At 31.2% G+C, this 22,369-nt stretch overlaps 1 protein-coding gene across 2 annotated transcripts in view; it reads left to right on the forward strand.

The window, feature by feature from the left end:
• LOC126740403 (ATP-binding cassette sub-family D member) overlaps positions 1 to 22,369 on the forward strand; it is a 131,943-nt gene that overhangs the window by 48,890 nt on the left and 60,684 nt on the right. The window contains exon 1 of one of the 2 annotated variants that reach the window (XM_050446416.1): positions 1,592 to 2,071. The exons of the other annotated variant lie outside the window; for it this stretch is intronic. The gene's annotated coding sequence lies outside the window, so the exon portion shown is untranslated. Of the gene's footprint in view, positions 1 to 1,591; positions 2,072 to 22,369 lie in introns of those variants that run through there. 2 annotated transcript variants of the gene reach the window in all.

Here is a 22,369-nt window from a genome sequence, read left to right on the forward strand (position 1 = left end):
TCACGAGTTGGTGCAAATCCATGTTTCTGTAATTTCTGGATATGTAGCTTAATTTTTTTCTCATTTTCGATACCAAGAACACAAGGTGGACCAAGAGCTCGTTTCTGGAAATCTGTTTTTGAAGCGCCTGCGAAATGTTGGTGGTGGAATGTTGTTAAAATTACGGCATGCCTCTCTGATACCCATAACGCCATTTCTGACAGCTTCTGCAGCATTGACTAAATCTTCTTCAGTCCAGATTCCTCTTTGCACTGAACCTTTTCTAATGTAGTCAGTCGGCATGACTCTAAAATATACATTTATATACTTTGGATGTCTAAATTGTATACTTAAATGCCAATTTTAGACTTAGATTTTTGTAAGGATTAAATAAAAAAATTATTTTTTGTTTTCCGGGATAGATGGCCCATGGGCCAACTAACCCATTTAGTAGTTGGGCCATCTATCCAAAAAGTCAGGGTGTGAGATGGCCTACTAAATATTTCCTAAGATTTATTAAATTTTAGAGGTACGGGTGCATTAACATAACCTCAAAAATGCACAAACCCAAAAGGAGTAACAAAAACTTGAAAAGAAACAAAATTTTCAGAAAAAAACTATACATTACTTTAAAGGTTAAATATTTTTAATGCTTGTAAAATATTTTTTTTAGCACTTACCTTAAAGTGTAGAAAAAAACCGCAAACCTCGATCACGATATATACAGCACGTTGAATAGGATGTGTCTAAAGCTACAGTGCCGTAAATCAAATATATTTAGGAAATATTAGAAAGAGCCATCTCACCCGGCGGGCCATCTCTCCCGGAATTACCCAGTTTCAACAGGACGGTGCTCCTGCTCACTTTGGAAGAAGGGTATGGCAATGTCTTAATGAAGTCATTCCGAATAAGTGGATAGGGAGAGGGGCGGGGCTGTGAATTATTCGGCTAGATCTCTGGATCTTAATCCAGTAGAATCTTTTCTATGATTCTACATTAAGGGTAATACATACAAGCTAATTCGGCCTCAAAATATCGAGGAATTAAAAGGGCGCATAATTGCTATATCTCGCAAGAAATATATCGCCAGTGACAGTTCGGGACTCTATAAAACATTTTTATGATGGGCTAGAATTTTGTCAGTTTGTTAATGGTGGTGACCCCGAACCATTTCCGTAGATTCGTACTTGTGTATTATTTTAATAAATAATGATCATTATCATATCAATCTATACTCCTTTTTGATTCACCCTGTATGATATATTCTTTTATTAGAAAAGCAGAAAAAAAATAAATTAAAATCGACCGGTCCCAGCTTTTTAAAAAAATGTATGGTGTTTAATTAATTAATGTTAATTGTCTGTCCCTGAATTTCGTTTTATGGCACTAGACACCATGTATATTATGTTTCTAGCATAATTAAACCATCAAACCACGAAGCGAATATTAAGGAGTCCCGTGACGTCAACTACACCCAATGTTAAACCAGTAGAATACAAAATTGGTCAACCTAATTAAACAACTCGTTAATGGTCAGGTTGGCGAAGAGAAGGTAGAACCAACCATCTGGGATTTATATTCAATTCATCTGGTGTTGCCAGTATTACCGCAAACGTCAAACCAGTTACTATTGAGACGCGGTTGCTCGCGAACGCAAACTATACGCGCTCGATTTTTTTAATGTATTTTTGTTTTTTGTTCATTCTATAATAAAACATCAGTATCGTGAAAAGTGTAATTTTAATGCACTTTTAATTCCCTTTTTAACAGCAACATATCGATCAATTATTGGTTAAATGGCGTAATTTGGTAATTGATTTGGCCGGGGCAAGTTGTTATTTTTGGCCAATCGTATCGGTCCGTTTTATCGTTTGAATAAAATAAATTATCTGTAACGCGGTTTCTTTTGTTTTGCCATGGTTCAGTTCTCAGTTGGCCACTCCACAGTTTAAGTTGCTCGTTTAGCATCAGTGCATACGGTGGATTTTGAGTACGGTTGTACTTGACTCAGATTTTCAAGACAAAGCTTTTTTAGAACTATCACAAGTGTTGAAATAGTTTTTTTTTGAGAATATTGATCGGTTCATTGCAGGTAAGCTCATAAATATCGTGGTTAAAAAATAATTTTTTTCAAAGAAAAACTGTGTTAGTTGTGGCAGAGTATCAAGATCTCGGTTATATAGGAGACTCCAAGTCTGCTTAGTTGCATCATTTAATTTTTAATAAGAAGTATTATATTTTGAACAAAAACTAATTAAAATTTGCAACCAAAAAACGATATGTTGCAATTAGTTACTGATTTTATTTGATAAGATTTTTTATTCCATTTTTATTACCTTTCAACCTTTTTTTTTTGGAAGAATACACTTTAAAGGTTCGAAGTTTGGAAAATACTCTTTATGAATATACTCTCATCTCTGTGTAACCCTTTACATATTGTCACTAAATAAATCCAGTTTTTCCAAACACGTGTTATGGTGGGGTTTCAGATATCCGAACTCTAGATTCATACTATACATTACTATACTATACTACACACTAATATACTAGATTCATACTATATACTAGCTTCTGAAGGCCAAGAATAAATATAAAGAAGAATAAAATTACAGGACTGTTTTCATATATTTTTAATGAAAGATTCCTAGTAATAAAATAAGTAAGAAATCACGAGGTCTTGCTGGCCATTCCCTATCTCATATTTATATTTAATTGACCTTGAAAGGTACAGTTATGACGTTTGTGTCGGAATAATTCTCATCCCATTAAGGATCCGATGACCTAAACCTTTTTATTAATTGTTTATTGCTGTTTCACCTTATTTTTCGGCTAGCTTCTTTTTAGTACAAATTCTAGCACGTTCTCTATAGGATTTGCTTCGAAGTTCTTTTTAAAAAATAGTAAAATAAAGTTTGAAAATTTTTAATTACAATCTTTATATTATAGATGTTGTATGAAATATTACGTGGATTATACCCTTAATTATAGTAAAAAAGTGCCGCTGAACATTTCCAATAGATAATCAACTACCTATTTTTTTGGCTTTAAAATCATTAGGAAATGCATCATTTATTACTGAATATAACATTGACAGTTTTATTCAAGTTAACTTACTTTTTTGTACTAATTAACATTTGGAAAAAAAACTACGTTTTTTAATAATTAAATACATGTCAAGTATCAACATACTTATTTATTTTTCATTAAATAAAAACAATTTACGTATACTGACTTCCGTTTGTCAGTAATTTATAATACAATAATCTATTTTATGGTTTCTGTTCAGAATATTGATGTAGGGAATTATACTCTATTGGATGAAGTTGGAGGGTATAATAAAATTAACCCTTCTACCATATCTAATTTAAGCATTTCTGCTGTTTTTTTTTGTAATCCTAATTATTCATTAGCTTGTACTCGTATATAGTCGACTCGTTTTACCCTAACACATACGGATTATCTCGGGGTATAAGTGGACCGGTTAAACAATGAATACCTTATCGCGGTATTATTCACTATTTATATTGAGTACCGGTTTGGACGACTGTTACCAGCGGTTTAAAAACATTTTTGGTTTTTAATGTAATATTGGCTATTATTTTAAAGGGTACTAATATTTTTTAAAGGAATTTTTTTTATACTTAAATAATTTGTTTATTTAATATTATTATTTATTAGTGTAACCTAATATTTATTATGATTTAATAAGGTAAAAAAAAGGTAGAATTGGGTTAAAAAAGGATTATAAATTCTGGGAAATGTACAAAACCAAATATAGTGATTGGGCAAATAAATACTTTGATGGTCTATACATTCTATTCCTTTTGGTATTTTGAAGTGATATCATCAGGCTAATAATTAAATTTACTTTGTGATTTTTTAATTTTTGAATTATGGATTCGCAAGAAGACAAACATATTGCTAAATATCGGTTTCCATCTTCGGATGAACGTCGTTTAGTTTTAAAAGTACAAAATTATTTTAAACGAGAAAAAAATAACATGGAGCGATTGACATCTGTTTTGGCAGTAAAGAAGCGGACATGTGATGCATGCCAGATCTTAAGAAGCACTTTACATAAGATTTGCAATATGGACGAAGAAAAACTGGACAAACCAAATAAAAGAATCAGTCGGCATGCAAAAAGTCTGGACCTACCCCAAACAATTAAGAGCGAAATTAGAACCATTATTTATAACATGTATAAAAGTAAACAACACGTGACAATGGCTGCCGTATTACAAATAATAAAGGAAGAAGAACTTTGCGACTAGTTTGGCAAAAGTTCTAAAGAGTTTGGAATTTCGTTACAAAAAGACGAATAATCGGACGGACAGTACTGTGTGAACATTACATGTAGTGACAAAAAGATGGAATTTTCAGAGAAAATATCTAAAAAATAAAAACTCGGAGAGAAAATATCCCAAACAATTCGTGTTTCTAGACGAAACTTGGATTTTTGAAGGGGAACTCATCAAAATCGTCATGGCAAGATAGTAGCACGCAATGCTATCCCAGCAGCAGTTCTAGTTGTGGAAAAAGGTACATTGAGCTATATGCAGGAAATGACGAGGGCTTTATCTCCGACGCTAGTTTGATTTTCTCTTCGACGAAAAAAACAGACAACTACGACAGAAATATGGGTGCCGATATTTTTGAACATTGGTTTGAAGAAAAACTCCTTAAACGGTTGGAAAATCCTTCTATTATAGTCTTGGACAACGCCTCATACCATTCCAGACTAGAAGAGAAATTTCTCACTAGCAGTTGGAGGAAAGAGGAAATAAAAATGTGGCAAAAAAATATTGCTCATGACGATATGAGCCGCTCAGAGGAAAAGTGGTATATGTCAGTATTTTTAAATTTTTGAGTTATACCATTAATTATGTTTCTACTGGTCTAATATATTCAGTCGAAAACTGGTATAAGTCAAAATTTTAACTTAGCTAAGATAAGAGCTTCCTAACGTTATTCCTCTCAACATAATGGATTCGTTCGCTGGAATAGTGGTATAAGTCAAGGCACCACGCTGTTCCGATGTCGCGCCAGGTCCTATTAAACTCGCTTTTTCTTGTTTAGTCAGGTTTTTTTAGTGTTATGGTACGTAGTGTGTAGATCAGTTACTGTAGCTAAGAAAAAAGATATGATAGAACTTCTTCAGTGGATTCCCCCGATTCAGCATCAGTTCTTACTGACAAAAGAAGATGCTGTTGACATTGACAGTGGTCCATTATCCGATTCTGATGAAGATTAATTTGTTTAATAACTTGTTCTTACTCTCCTTACTGTAAGTTTAGTATGTAAGATAAGTAGTAGTAATGTTTTGCTCTTCAAGCTCTATATTTTTTGAACACTTTTATCAGTAATAGATATCATAGTAAACATACTACAGCTATTATTTTTCTTTGGTTCATCAGTTTTGTGAAATTTGGTTAACTTTTACGAGGAAAAGTGATATAACTCTTCAAGTTATACCACTGTTCCGCTATGTTTTTGAAAAAAACTTACTGGAAGAATGACATCGGGCGGCAAAAATGTAATTAATGGGCGCAATCAGTAAAAATGTTTACCATATGAAATTTTAGTACAGGGTTATTATAAATATGTACAAAAAAGTAAAGAATATGTTACTGTGATTTTTTAATTCATGCAGATGCAAAATATCAACTTTCTAAATTTCTACTTTAAGGGAGTTAGACCACTTTTCCGCTGAACGGCTCATTTATTTTTAAAGGCTGATTTGCTGCAGGATGTAAAACGTACAGGTATATTAAGAAATACGTGATCAATGAGATGGCTCTTAAATATGGGCATGAAGTCCTGCGATTACTGCCTTACCGCTGCCAATGTAATCCAATTGAGTTGATTTGGGGCATAGCAAAAAATTATTATGATAAGCACGCTTCTAAAACAACCGATGAAGCCAATGTCTTTAATTTATGGAAAGAATCCTTACATCAAATAAATTAAGAAACATGGAGAAAATCTATAAATCACACACAAAAAGTTATAGCTGAACACTATCAAACCGAGCAAGTGATAGACGAGGTACGACCCCTAATTATACGCCCAGACGACTATTCAAGTAGTAATAAATCTAATTATTTCGACACTGACATATCTTCAAAATCAGACTAAACCTAATTTAATGTATTTAATTTCAGAATAAACTTCCTTTAATGTTTATATTTTTTAACGTTTTTTTTAAATATAATAAGTCTTTTTAGCCTATTTAGGTCTTTTTTTATTATTTTAGTAAAAAATAAAATATTATTACTTACACCCATAGAAATTAATCCTAATACCCTATCAAATTAAAAAAAATCTTATAAAAATTAAAATTAAAAAATTGTTTGATGAGAAAATTGAGCTGCTGGTTTCTTAACCGGGGAACTTTTATTACTTATGTGTCAGGGTAAAGCCTGCCGACTATATTACAATTTCTGGCGCCTATGGAAGAAGCTAAAGGATTTATTCCTATATTAATGGTAAAAAATTTCATTTATTAATAAGACAATCCAGAAAATTCGTGTTGGCACTTGTCTAATGACCGTACTACTATTTCTGCACAAATTTGATAATTGGCGATTAGTATTAAACACTAATTAAAGCATGATAAAATTCTGTATTTCAGCTAAGAAAAGTTATTAATTCTATGACGATTTACTGCACTAAATATGTATCTATCTATTTATACAATCCTAGGATTGGAACCTTTGGTGTGATTTTATTCTCATGAACCGTTTTGAGTTAAATTTAAATAAAAAAGTACTTGTACAAATACTTTGCACGAGTTTGGTTAAGATATCTTGACGATGTGTTCGACAAAAGCAAATATAATATTGATAATTTTGTAAAACTAAATACCTATTTTTTATGAATTAAATTTACCTCCGAACAAGAAAAAAATAACGAACTTCCGTTCTTAGGTATTCTTGTCATCAAAAATCATAATCGGTCAGAATTTGATATTTGTACAAAAAAAACAAATACTTTTAGATGCATAACTAGTGTTATAATAACTATTGTTTTCAACATGAAATGCATTTCGTGATACATCTTTTGGTCTCTTTTCCTCTAACAGATTTAATAGACAAAAAGAAACAATTAAAACAATTGCTAGGATCAATGGATATGAAGAGAGGATTATTGATAAGCTGATTAAAAGACACATTTAAAAACTACCATATTTGAAAAAGATGAAAATATGCCAACTTTGACAAAGGGCTTCGATAGAATTTTTTAAGGCTAAGGTCTAAAAATAGTCGTCAAAATCAAAGTTGGGTCAAAAATTAAAGATCTTTTCGAGAACCAAAAGATAAAATAAAGACAAATGAAAAGTCCGGAATCTATGAGAATAATTGTAACTATTATTATAAGAAGTGCATAGGGCAAAAAGACGATCAATTAATGTTAGATTTGAAGAACGTGTAGCTCATGTGAAATATGGAAGAGTTGAAAAGTCAATTTTGGCTGGACACGTTCTAAATACTGGTCACTTTATAGGAATATTTAACTTTAATTGATTAAACCAGTTAATAACACTGGAAAATTAGATGCATATGAAAGTTTAGCAATATTCAAAAATCAACAAACCATTCTTAATTGGAATAAAGATCCAATCCCTTATTGATTGAATTTAGAGTTTAGTTAGTGTTTATTGCTCTAATATTTACATATTTAGTATATAAGGCATCTTGTAGAATAGTAGTTTTAGTTTAGTTTTAATCTTCTCCTGAAGATCCTAACATCATTAGTGAAACACGTGTCGAGAATTGACTTTTGAAAATCTCATCGATATTTAAATAATATTAGATATTCTAAGAACAAAAGCACTTTATTTTTGACTACTAATAAGGACATACTTTTAAATACCCTGTATTTTTTTTTGTCAGTGACCCCAGATTACGGGTTTTTCAGTTGTGCTGAAACAACTTATAAAACTGCTAGTCACGTCGCATTTTTTTATTTCTTCCGAGGTCTCCGGAAATATAGGTGAGCGAAACACCATAAACCCATAAAGCTCAAGTTCGTTTTAGCATAGGTATACAATTGATTATTGTAAGAATGTAAAATAAACCCAATTAATTATTTTTCGTTTATACATTGCTTTTTATTCTACGGCAATTTGGAAAAAACAAAAACATTGATAAGAATTTAGTTAAATTAAATTGGTACTTGTACGCTCTCAAAAACATCATTGACCTAATTTTAGAATAATTAAATAGTTACGTATATTTATACAAAAAGAATAGAGGTTACTATTGTTGAAAGAATTCACGACCTATCAGTTTGATACTTGTAAAGAACTGGTTTATTGGTGTATACTGCAGAGAGTATAGAAAACCATCAATTAAAAATTTTAATTATTACACGAGAAGATTGTTTAAAGTACTTAAACCCATAAAAGTAGAGCATAGACATTGTCTAAATATATTGCTAATCTTACTATTTGCAATCTTGGTGTACCATTTTTTTTAATACACCAAATCAAAATACTTTTATTTGCCTAGTTAAACACAAAAAATAAATGTTAAGTATAGTAAGCAACTAAAGAAATGTTCATGAGACAAATTAGGAAGACATCGCGATTATAAAACCGATACACAGACACAAATGACACTGGGAAGTCACCAATGTTGGCGTTACCGTGTGATGCCACCCTTCTAAACACTAAAAACAATACCTATTTTATAAACCCTAGCTTATTTACAAAAAAAAAATAAAAATAAAATTAAACAAAAATATTGACCCGGGAAAGAAAATCGGATACAAAAAGTATCTTCATTCCATAATTTAACCCCCTATAAAACTAACGGACTTTTGAAAAATTGATGTTCTATGTTGTCGTATAGAAAACTTATTTAAATACCGTGTATTGTGAATGTGTTGATTTTGATAAAATAATCTGTGTAGGTATGTCGGTTGACCTGTATTTAAAATCTTATATATAAAAGTCGTTAAGTGATGTTTTTGTCTGTTCTTCATTGTTAGAATGAAAAGTTTGTTTATATGAAAATCATAGATAAGAATTTTGTAATTTTTGAATCGATTCCGCCAAGTCTGCTGTTAAAGAACTACCATATACCACATCCGCATAGTCCATAATCGACAGAACTAAACTGTTGCATAAAAAATACTGTTTTTGGTAGTATATGCTTTTTAATATTCCACAGTCTCCTCAATCTCATGTAGGCAATACTCAATTTGTTTCATGTGAGCTTGAAAAGATAGTTCGCTGTCCAAGGTCACATCCAGATTCTTAACTTCAGTAACAGTTGGTAGAGGTATGTCATTTATTTTGGCGACAAAGTTTTCGGATATCTATTTAATTCCACCAAAAAAATATAGTTAACGACTTTGAAGGGTTTAATTTTAAGTTGTGACTTTTTGCAAATGTATTGATTGATACCCTCTAGATCTTTATGAAACTTTGTTTCTGCAGCGTGTAGGTCATATTCGGGAAAACATAAATAAATCTGTGAATCGTCTGCATACTGTTACAGCTTTTAATATTGTACAGGGTGTTTCAGAACTATGGGATCAAACTTCTGGGGGTTGTTCAGTGCAACAGAAGAATCCATTTGAGTATAGGAACCCATGTCCGGAAATGCGTCACTACGCCACTACGGCCCTAAGACGCGTTAAAATTTATAAAAAACATTAATTACCTAAATAGGATCTGCTGCACCTTTTGTACATGATACCATAACAACAATTGGTTAAAATCAACGCTTATCAATGTCATGTTTAAAAATTTTATAGCTTACAATTTTTAAACATTTATTGCTAATGGAAAACTTTACCAATCAAGAATTGGCGGATATGCATTTAGCATACGGAGTAACAAACAAATGCACGAGTAGCATCGCGGTTGTATCATTATCGTTGATCAACGTCGAATGTTATCCCGAACGACAGCATCCTGGATACAAAAACTTTATTGCGGTTCATCGGCGGCTCGCTGAGACAGGCATGTTTAAGACCAAGATGCATGATACTGGTGTTGCTCGAACCATAAGAACGATCGAATTTGAAGAAGAGGTGCTTCAGCGAGTTGCCGATGAACCATCAAATAGCACACGCGACGTCGCTAAGAATATGAATACGAGTAACGCTTCTGTCTGGCGGGTACTACACGAGCAACAACTCCATCCTTACCACTTCCAGTAAGTTCAAGGTAAAACTGCAGCCTATTATCATCATAGAGTTCAATTTTGTCGATGGCTTCTGGATCACATCATTGCACAACAAAATTTTTTACGATATGTTTTGTGGACCGATGAAGCCTCTTTCACAAGAGACGGTATTTTTAATAGTAGGAATAGCTATGTTTGGGACGAAGAAAATCCTTATGGAATTTTTCCAAGAAAACATCAGAATCGTTGGTCTGTCAACGTATCAATGCCTGCCCAGCATTGTTGATGATTATTTAATGGGGCCATACCTTCTACCGGAACGGTTAACAAGACCTATTTATCTGCGTTTCTTGGAGGAAGTTCTCCCAGAACTCCTTGAAAATGTTCCACTAAACGTTAGACAGCAAATGTGGTTTCAGCACGATGGAGCGCCGGCTCACTTTGCTGTACAAGTACGCGAGTATTTGGTACAGCGGTTTGGGCATCGTTGGATTGCCAGAGGTGGAGCAGTTTCTTGGCCTCCTAGATCACCCGATTTAACGTCGCTCGATTTTTTCTTGTGGGGACATGTAAAGTCTTTAGTCTACGAAACTCCAGTAGAATCAGAGCTAGACTTAATTGGACGAATAACAGCAGCATTTGAAATCATTCAAAACGAGGATCAAATTTTTAGTGTAGTCCGCCGAAATCATGTGCGGCGTTTAAATCGGTGTATTGAGGTTGGAGGAAGACATTTTGAACAATTGTTGTGATAGTATCATATACAAAAGGTAAAAATAAATGCATCAGATCCTATTTAGGTAATTAATATTTTTTTCTAAATTTAAACGCGTCTTAGGGCCGTAGTGGCGTAGTGACACATTACCGGATATGGGTTCCTATACTCAAATGGATTCTACTGTTGCACTGAACAACCCCTAGAAGTTTGATCCCATAGTTCTGAAACACCCTGTATATAAGCTTGCATATCTGCGACATATATCGAAAACAATAGTGAACTCAAAATAGAACCCTGTGGTACGCCCTGAGATATAGGTAAATAACTTGATTTCAATACGTAAAAATTATTTTTATTTTCATTATTATTATTTTTATAAACGGCAACACAATGAGGGCGATTTTTAAGAAGTGATAAAAAAAATGTATGGAATTTCTTGACAGGCTAAAATATTTTAATTTTGCTAAAATGTCATAATGACTAATGGTATCAAACTATTACTAAAAAAAAAAACTATATAATAATGTTGATAATATGCTAATTAATCTTAAATCAATTAAACTTGCGGGGTTAGACATTTTTGCAAAAGGCTTAATTATAGATTGTTTCCAAATAAAGGAATATACATTTTCTATAATATATGAATTTATTGTATTTATAAAAGGCTTTATACAAAATGCCAAACAAAACTTAAGGTCCTTTATCGAAATTCCATCTTCTCCGGAAGCATTTGTATGTATGAAATTAAGCCCTTAATAGTTCCATGTGCTAAAATAAGTTTGATTCACTCTTTTATTTTGCATATTGGCACTGAAGCCTATGACTCATTTTCTTCAAATTAATTTAGTTAGTCATGGATCTCTTTCTTTAATTGCTCACCATTAGGCCGTGGACTTGTTCATAGTGTAATCGTTAGAGTTGATCAAAAAATATATATACTGCATAGCAAAATTTTTTATTACTCATTTATTTTTTGTCAGCAACAAAACAAACAAGAGCCTTAAATATCACATACATTTAAAAATTCGACATATCATATCGTAAAGGTCAGCTAGATTGTCAGATTTGTTAATACACTGCCAAGCATAAGAGAAAGAACAGTAAAGACTTGTTTATACCATGAGTCCGTGAACACCTGAGCATTATAGTACGCCTGATGAATTAGGATCCTTTTAACTTAAAGCAAACGTATGCTTTCTGGTAAAAAAAAATTGGACCAAAATAATAATTTGACTTTTTACGTCTTTCCAGACTAATTTGACTATCCTGAGAAGTTGGATAAGGATGATAATTTGATTTGATTTTTATACTCTGAAAAAGTTTATGGCAGTAGACAAGGTATTTATAAATATACCTACATTCTTTGTGAATTTTAAATGACTCAAGATTCCACGGAAATCTGTCTCACATCAACAGTATAGCTATTAATTAGAGTCAACAAAACACCATAAATTATTATTTATATTAAGTATTCAGAAACGTTTATACGCAGATTTTAATTCTACGGCGATTTGAAGAAAACAAAAATATTGATAAGATTTTAGTTAAAAATTATACGCATTTATTACGAGATTTAATTGTATTCAATTATGGTCGGATGGATCATTCTCATTTTTATTCTGTATTGTGCGTCTCGTTACACCTGTAATACATACAGGTTGGGAAATCGATTATTACGCATATAAAGGTTCTGAAAGGCGAAATGTGGCAACGTGCACAAATGTATTTTCTGCTACTCGCCTGTTACGTCGTTGTTTTTTAGACATTAGTAAGCGTTTGACTTTGATAGAAGTTACTGTATTATTTGCAATAAAATTTTCCAAAATATTATGCGAAAGTGCTGGCATTTCTAATATCATTTTCTGATGAAGGCTTGAGGTATATTAGTGCAAAACCCATGTAGAATCTTAATCTCAAATTTCCACGTATTCTTTGTGAATTTTTAATGACTCGAGATTCCACGAAAATCTATCTCACATCAACAGTATAGGTATTAATTAGAGTCAACAAAACAGTATAAATTATTATTAATATTAATTAGTCAGAGACGTTTATACGCAGATTTTAATTCTACGGCGATTTGAAGAAAACAAAAATATTGATAAGATTTTAGTTAAAAATTATACGCATTTATTACGAGATTTAATTGTATTCAATTATGGTCGGATGGATCATTCTCATTTTTGTTCTGTATTGTGCGTCTCGTTACACCTGTAATACATACAGGTTGGGAAATCGATTATTACGCATATAGAGGTTCTTAAAGGCGAAATGTGGCAACGTGCACAAATGTATTTTCTGCTACTTGCCTGTTACGTCGTTGTTTTTTAGACATTAGTAAGCGTTTGACTTTGATAAAAGTTACTGTATTATTTGCAATAAAATTTTCCAAAATATTATGCGAAAGTGCAGGCATTTCTAATATAATTTTCTGATGAAGGCTTGAGGTATATTAGTGTAAAATCCATGCAGAATCTTAATCTCAAATTTCCACGTATTCTTTGTGAATTTTTAATGACTCGAGATTCCACGAAAATCTATCTCACATCAACAGTATAGGTATTAATTAGAGTCAACAAAACAGTATAAATTATTATTAATATTAATTAGTCAGAGACGTTTATACGCAGATTTTAATTCTACGGCGATTTGAAGAAAACAAAAATATTGATAAGATTTTAGTTAAAAATTATAGGCATTTATTACGAGATTTAATTGTATTCAATTATGGTCGGATGGATCATTCTCATTTTTGTTCTGTATTGTGCGTCTCGTTACACCTGTAATACATACAGGTTGGGGAATCGATTGATGGAAAATATTATGCGAAAGTGCAGGCATTTCTAACATAATTTTCTGATGAAGGTTTGAGGTATATTAGTGTAAAACCCATGTAGAATCTTAATCTCAAATTTCCACGTATTGGAAAAGAAGATTAATCTGAAAATAGAATATTTCCTAAAAAATTTTAATTTTCATTTGCTTTCCATCATAGTTTCACAAAATTCCATTTTCCGCCACTGGCTTTCGGGAAATTTCGGAAAGTTTGGAATGTTTGAAACATCGGTACCCATATTTTTCCAAATAATGGTATCAATTTTATGGTTCATACCCAGTTCCTCTCCAAAGATTCTATTTGATCGTGTTAAATTCACCTCTAGGGCACTACAAATATCTTGAAGACAAAAAGATGTCTTAAAATTCGAAACCACATTTAAAATTGTTTTTTTCGCAGGGAATCGATCTATTTTGAAATGTAGTTTAAAACAAATCTTTATTGTACTGCCGAATTGCCTCTCATCGACGAGAGTAAACGGTGTTGCCGTTATTTTGGACAATGCGTAATTTTTAATTCCCCAACCTGTATATTAGAGACTCAAATACTTCTTTAGTTATTCCTAACATCAACTTAAAAAAAAAAGATCTCTGGATATTACAATTTTCGCCTTTTCTGTTGCTACTACCAAATAACTTTTTGAAACATCAAAACCATCTATTTAGTTAGACCTTCTAGTTTTGAGTGCATTAGTTACGCCAATATGATCATTCTGTTTCTGCATTCACTGAACGTCCCCGTATAAATTGCAACTTATTTTTTTGTAGAAGCACTTTCTTAAAAGATAATATGGTAAGAAAATCTTCCAATCTCCAAATTGTCGAAAGCTTTTACCATCTCTTTTGCCAAATTATCATGGGGTTTTCCAGTCCTCATCTACAGTTATCAACCTCACAAAATTTTTTTTTATAGTGCATAAGAGGTTATATGTTGCAAATATCAACTAGAGATTTATAGGGTCCTTTGCTAGCATCTAATATATACTTTTTTTTTAAACAATAGAAATTAATTTAAGCTGGTCTTAAAAATCTAGTAGAATTCTTCATTTCTTAACAAGATGATACATAGGCTCCATTTTGAAGGGCTCAATTGGTTTAGATCATAGACAATCCTAACAGTCTAAAGTAACTTTTGGCATATATCATTTGTAGAGTATGTAATGGTAATAAGTAAATGGTTAACTTGAAATTTTAGTGCAACTTCTAATTTATGAGTATTTAGGACATAAATAAAGTAGTATACGTAAGTAAGATTCATATAGTATTACGGTATACACAATTATAATAATAAAACATTTTCCTGGAAATATAATACATGTTTAAAGTTTTAAGGTGTAGAGATGTCATGAGCGATTAAATCGAGAGTAGATTTAACAAGCTTTTTGTAAAAAGTAACTAATAATTCGGCGATTTCTGTAGCGATAATACAGAACTAACTGGTATTTGTTTTTTGTGTTATTACTTTTTATTATATTATATAGCCAAAAAAGAAATCACTGTTATAAAACGACAATTGAATAAAAAGGAGCAACAAGAATTAAAAAATAATGTTATTATACATGGAGTTTAAAAATACTGAGAATTTTTCCGAGATTGTAAAAAAATTGCTATGTACTAAAGGGTTCCTGAAAAAAGTGTACAGAAAGCGTACAGATTATGAAACAAGTGAAGAAGGTATTGATTGCGTACAAGATAATTTTCTTTTAAATAATAGAAAATTATTAATTGATATAAAACTTAAAATGAAATAAAACGATTAATACAGTACACTAAAGCAATAAAATACCATCAAAATAATAATAGGGGTCAATCTTTAATTTTCACAATTAATTAAAATGAGATATAAAGCTTATATAGCTTATAAAAATTATCGTTATAATATAAATCTGAAACAAACCTTTGAAAACCTTAAAAATTTAGTAAAATATAAAATTAAAAACATAAAAAACTGCATTTTAAAAATAAATGGCTGGAATTAGATGATAGCTTAAAAAAACCAGTGAAAATTCGAAGAATCAGAATTAAAATTTTGAGATTTATTATTAAATCAGAAATCTAATAAATCGTTCAGATATTTATAACCCTATTTTTCACAAATAGCTTAAACATATTAGGACAGAGACTAAGACCTACTTTTGAATCCAATAAAAGAAACTGAAATTAATGATACTTTATTGCACCCTAAGATCAATCCTTCCTGCACATAACAATGTTTCTGGGTATGATCTAATTACTGTTAATGAACACATAAATTACTTATTAGCTAAACTCATAAATCAACACTTAAAATTTACCAAATATGTAAGTCAAGACAGAAAACATAAAAAAATAACTATAGACCTATATCATGAACAGATCCTCAAAAATAATAGAAAAACTAATAAAAACAAAAACGCTTTTTTGTTGTTGAAATATTTATCGACTATGATTCATTTAAAAATGACTTTCTTCTTTCTTTGTTGTACTTTAAAAGGCATTTGAAGTTTCAATCATAATATATTAATTAATAAACTTGAATAAATAGGATTTAGTGATATTATACTTAATTTAATTAGTTCAAACAGTATAAATGTAGATACTTGCAATAATGACAAAGCATTAAACAATTGTGGAGTACCCCAGAGCTCAATTCTGGACAACTTTTCAAACTGAAAGAAACATTTAATGAAGTAGACATTTTACAAATAATGATTAAAATATTACCATAATCTAAGAATGAATATACATAAAAAATAAAGTATGAATATAAAATTACATTAATAATTTTTATATTTATAAGAGATATAAATATAAAAATTAATGTGAGCTTATAAATCAGAAGAAGATCTAATATAATTAGGACCATTTTTGGATGACCAACTAAGCTGAAATGATCATATTAAACATATTAAAAGTAAATTAATTTCATTACAGTTACAAATATTTTCTAACTAAGAATGCTTAATGTAAAATTAATTATAAGTTTTCCCTTCTGCAGTAAGATATGAAATTCCAGTCTGGCGAATATATTACTAGACCACCTTCAATAAAATAGAAATTTTGCAAAGGAGAACTATTAATTATTTGAAACCCATAAAGTCCTTATTTATTCAAGCAATAGTGAATTTATTTAAATTGGACTAATGTTAATTGATCTAGGAAATTATAAGTCCTAAATATACATTTAACACAAAAATAAATATATGTTAATGAAAACCTTGACTATAATTTAAAAAACTGTCCAAATATACGTTTAGACAATGTTAGAATGAGAAGCACTTCTTGCTGCAGCAACACAAATTTATAACATGTTATCAGTAGACCTGTTTGTAGTAAAAAGACTAAGTTTTTCCTTATTTCAGATTTTATACCATATTTTAACTGTATTTTGATTTCTGAATAAAGAAATTTAAAAAAATATTCATTTTGCCTTATGTGCCTTATATTTCTATATAAGTAGCAATAGCAAGAATTTTTGCACTGCACATTTTTACAAAATGATTTTTCATATAGTTTATGAATAGTGTGAATCGAACAAACTTCCACTCAACATATAGGGACTGTATACATACTTACCATACTTAACATACTTACCATGTTGGGGTAATAAGTTATCTATTTACTCAGAGATTAATTAACTTTAACTTATGATAGATAGTACCAAATTTCTAATTACGACTCTGTTCATGATTTGAGAGATCACTCATGGAAAAAGTGATACTTTTATTAAGCCACTCATCAATTTTAAATATTTTGCTTAGTTCTCTTATTGTAAAATCACGACTATTAAATGCTTTTTCACTTCCTAAATATGATGCTTAAATTACCAGACTTGAAACAATTAAGAATTTTGCAAATACTAAGATGGTATAAATCCTGAAGGGGGATTCAGTGAGCAGTGATTGCTTACAAGAATGTGTTAATTAATAATTATCAACGTCGTGACCTACTTTAATTCAAGAAGGCATAATATATTTTAGTTGTATAAGCAGTATAACTTACTATCTTAGTTGCTATGTTAATGTAGTTGTTTATATTTCAATGATTGTTTTTTTTATTAGGATTTGTTCTCTGTTAAATCGATGCATTTAAGGTACAGACAACAAATATGTTGTTATTGACCTCAAGTTTATCGCTACATAGGCGACTGGAATCGCTAATAAGAAGAAGAAAAGGTGTCTAAATTCTTCGTTGAATATTAATTTAAATGGCAAAGTAAATTTTATAAATGCCGGATAATTAACACTAACCATCGAGAGCGTCGAAATAATTTAATAAACTCATTTTTATTACCGTCAACTTTTAAATATTTTTTTATTAAAGTGTAAATATTTTTAGTGCTAAAACATTTTCTTTACCATACAACTAAGTCAAATTTAAACTAACAATTCTCATGAAATTGCCTTGACGCTATACCATCCGTAATTCAAAATAAATTAAATGTCCATAAAGTTGTAATACCTGTAATATAACTATAGATTTAAATTGCCAATTTTGTAATTTTTTCCAGTCATGTTTCTCAATTACCAGTTCATTAGCCAACACGATTTATACCTGTTATGCATAATTTGAACATAAAAATATATGTCATACTTCTTAATGCAATTTTTATTTAAACTTTGTACTTTTGTGCAAAAAAAAACTTTTTTAGTTTTACCTTTTTTAAAAAATAATGAATAAAACAGAAAACGGGGATAGTTCTAATTGAGAAGTGAAAACCTTCCGAAAATGTTAAAAAAGTAATAATAATAGAAGTAATATCTTATAGAGTTGCGATATGTGCAAGATATTTTAGGAAACAGGAACGGGAAATACAGTAAAAAATAAATTTAGTCAAATATTATTCGAAAAATTAGTTACCGATTGAACATGTGCGGAGCAACTTTTCAAATCGCATTTTGTCAAAAAAATACTTTTTCGGGTATTGACGGAAAACGATTTTCTTTTAAACCCTGCTATATATTTTTACAACATGGAGTTGTTTTGGAGTTGTTCATGGAAAAATCGAAAAAATGTTTGGACTTAATGCGTGTTGATTCGTAACAATATATAAAATTCGTTTTGATTCGTTCAAAATTGGACATAATGCTGTTTGTTCCAATTTATTCGTTTTACAAAAAACTCGTATTGGTAGTGAAATTATTCGACTTTGCAATGAATGCAAACTTACAAAATAATACTAATGTTAATAACATACAAATTCCACTTGAAAAAAAAATCAAATTTGTTCCTGGTTAGGGTCTTCTTCGAGGCAGTCGCACATGGAATTTTCTTCACCTACATCATCTGCAGGATCTGGAATTTCAGCTTCTGGTTCCGTCGTAGTGTTTAAGGCATGATCAAAAAACAAGAGCGAAGAAAGCGGGACTTTAAATTGTCTAAATCTTGCACAAAGCAGCTTTCGCACATCAGTTTTCTTTTCTTCTTTGATGTTATTTACCTGTGGTATGTTACAGCGATCTGCATATCCCTTATCAAAGTTTGGCCTCGTTTTGTTATTGCCATTGGGTGCTTCGAAGCGTCGTCAAACATATAGGTGGGCTCAAGTTTTATCTTAATATCAACGTTTTTTTTTGTAAAAATATTCTTTTCATGTCACTAATTGCATCAGTTTTTTTCAGTATTTCTCTGAGATCTTTGTGGTTTTTAAGGAACCAGTCTTCGCCTAAAACCCTGACAATTCCGTATTGTAAGTAAATTTTGATATAAGCTATGGGGCTCAACACCTCTTCAGTTTTTCGTAGATGTTTCTCAACTCGACCGAATACCCTGTCAGCAGGTAAATATAGTGGCCGCGAACTGGGAAATATATGACTATCTGTTTTATGTTTCTTGGGGACTTTTTATGTAGCCAGTATGTTAAGGCATGAATGACGTGTTGGTTTTTGTTTTGGCCTGCGCAGCAGCAAATATGTACTTTTTCTAAAAAGTCTATCAAAGCTGAAGAAATTTCTTGAGCACCTCTTGCAGCTTGTGTCTGGTTTCAGACATAAAAATGTGGGTTTTTAGTGGTAACATCAGTCACACAAAAAGAGTAAAATGAAATTTGTCTGGAATAAAAAGCCTCACCAATACTGACTTTGGGAATTGCCTGCACTTGTTGCAAGTCAAACACGTACGTTATGCTCGCTTCTGGGATTTGCTTCATCAAAGTATAGAAAGCTTTAGCTCTCTTTTTGTGAATTACGATGTTTCAAATTAAACCTTCTTTGATAACACCATTTTCACAAGACTGAATTTCACTTTTAAGTCTAGCGCAATAGCTACAGGTATCGGAAGCGGGAGAGCCAAACCCTAGATTAAACTTTGTCTCAAAATTTTTTACGAAAAACGTTTTTTTTACTTTCAACTCGTCTTCAACGGTAGTATTATAAAGGTGAAAAAGTCGATTTATGTTCAAAGATGAATGCAAGTAAAGTCGACGTCTTTTATTCGTGCATAATGACTTTCGCAACCTCGCAAATTTGAAATAAATTCGTACACTTGCTTTCTTTTTGCAGAAAATTTCCGAAGTTTATGATCCCCTCCTCGTTTCTCTACGATCCCGATTCCAGATAAAATTCCGTCAGCAATTGTGTTTAGTCTTCGCTGACCGACCCCAAACAACTTAGCAAAAAACTTGGAGCATACAGGTAGTCTTTATTTTTCTGTAGATATCAAGAAATATTTAACTGCAACGCGATGTGGCTTGTTTTTTCTCACCTCACCACGAATTCGGCTGCGTTTTGGTTCAGCAACATCCAATAAAAAGGACAGTCTTTTATCTTGCTCCTTTCTGTCTGGCTTATAAAAAACTTTTCTATTTGCTTTTGCTAGGATGCTTCTTGAAATACTGAGACAGTTAAATTTTCCTTCTCTGTGGAGGCAGGGTGGTTGACAATTAAGCAACAAAGGGTCGGGGTCTTGATATCTGTACAAAATAAGTATAGGTGTGAATATTTTTTATTGTAACAAACGAGCAATACTTACCTCTTCTCATAATCCATTTCCTTTTTTGTCTTTTGTCGTTGCCGTTTCCTTGACCCTTCATTATACCTGCCCACAATAACACTGTTATCGAGGTTTTCCATTATAACGCACTTTAGCACCTACACTTTCTAGTTCCTAAATATTTTATTTAAAGAATGTAACTGGACAATATACACCTGTTCCACTGCAGAAACTTACTGAATTGCAGGTTATAACAAACAAAACTAACACAACACTAGCTTTATATATCAGCTGTTTTGTTCGAGACAGCGCCTTTAATATATCATTTAAAAATCATATATCATTTTAAAATTATAATCATCATATTCTAAAGCAGCCTTTGACCGGTTCCTAATTTGCAATCATTTATATTGAGTTTTGCCTCTTATAGATTCAAAAAGTAAGGTTCAAAAGAAAAAATCTTATTTAATACGTTTTTTTATATTCATACACTCCCAATGATGTAGTAATAAATGGCTTTCATCACATGTTCTTGAATCGAGTTTTTTGCATGATCACAGATCGCTTCAATAAAGAGATTGCGTTTTAATGATTGCTTCATTTTTAAGGAATAATTTTAGCCCAAGGCCATAAAAAACATGATATTTATGCAATCATTAAATATATATGTACTAATGTTGCAATGGTCTTGCAGTTGCATCTCATTTCAATGAGTATCGTTGATTAAGTGTATTGTGAATGTAGTTGTGCTAATATTGCAGTCCAGGTATGGTAGATAAATAGTTAGAGAAAAATATATAATTGAGCTGGTACTTTATGGAGGCATGATCAGTTACAATTCAAATAGTACAAATAGAAGGATTAAAGGGAAACAAAGTAGTGGAAATTGATGTTTTGGGCTACCTCAATATGGACCAGGCACTATTTTTAATGTGTGACATATTTTACCCTTACAAAAATCTTCTTGTACAACAACTAAACAAATTTTGTAAGATTATAACTGAACGAATACTAAATAATGCGAATTTCGTGTTCAAAATTTGTTTTTTCGGTTTTTTTTTCTGCATGGAACTGTTAATCATCACAATCCTCGACATTTATCTATTCTGTGAGGTTCACACTCGAGAAATTAAACGTCGGAGTTGGAATTTATGGTAATTGTTCAATTTTTACAACCCTAACAATTATGTCAAAGTGATAATAATTCAAGAAGAACTTCATTACACCTTACTTCGCCCCTTAGATTTTTTGTTATTAATTATAAATGTTAGATTTATGAACTCAGCCACATTTGCTCCATAGCTGATCCGCTAATTACGTTAGCGGATCATTGATAAATATCACGTCAATTACACCAGAAATGGTTAGTAATGTCCAGGACAGTATCCCTTTTAATTACTACAAGCGTTTCGGTTTACCTCTTTGTGAGGTTCAAACGATAGAGTTTAAAATACGAACGGAGATTTTGTTCTTGATAAAGATGTTTATCAAGAACAAAATCTGAGCAAATATTTTCTCCTACCATTATTTTACAAAAATAATACAGTGTGGCTCAAATTGGGTGTACATGTATGGGTATCTTGGAAACTATAAGAGACAGAAAATTGGTTAGATGGGGTAAGTTCTAGGGCACTGAGTTACTAATTTAGTGCCGTTTTTAGAACGATTTCATCTTTTTTCCGATTTTGAAATATTTGGAAAAAATCAAAAAGTTGAATTTTTGAAAAAGGGCTGTATTTTTTTATTTTCAGCGTATTTCTAAAATCTGTAAAAACATTATTAGGACAAC

Source organism: Anthonomus grandis, chromosome 9 (genome assembly GCF_022605725.1).
Source record: "Anthonomus grandis grandis chromosome 9, icAntGran1.3, whole genome shotgun sequence".
NCBI classification, from domain to species: Eukaryota; Metazoa; Arthropoda; class Insecta; order Coleoptera; family Curculionidae; genus Anthonomus; species Anthonomus grandis.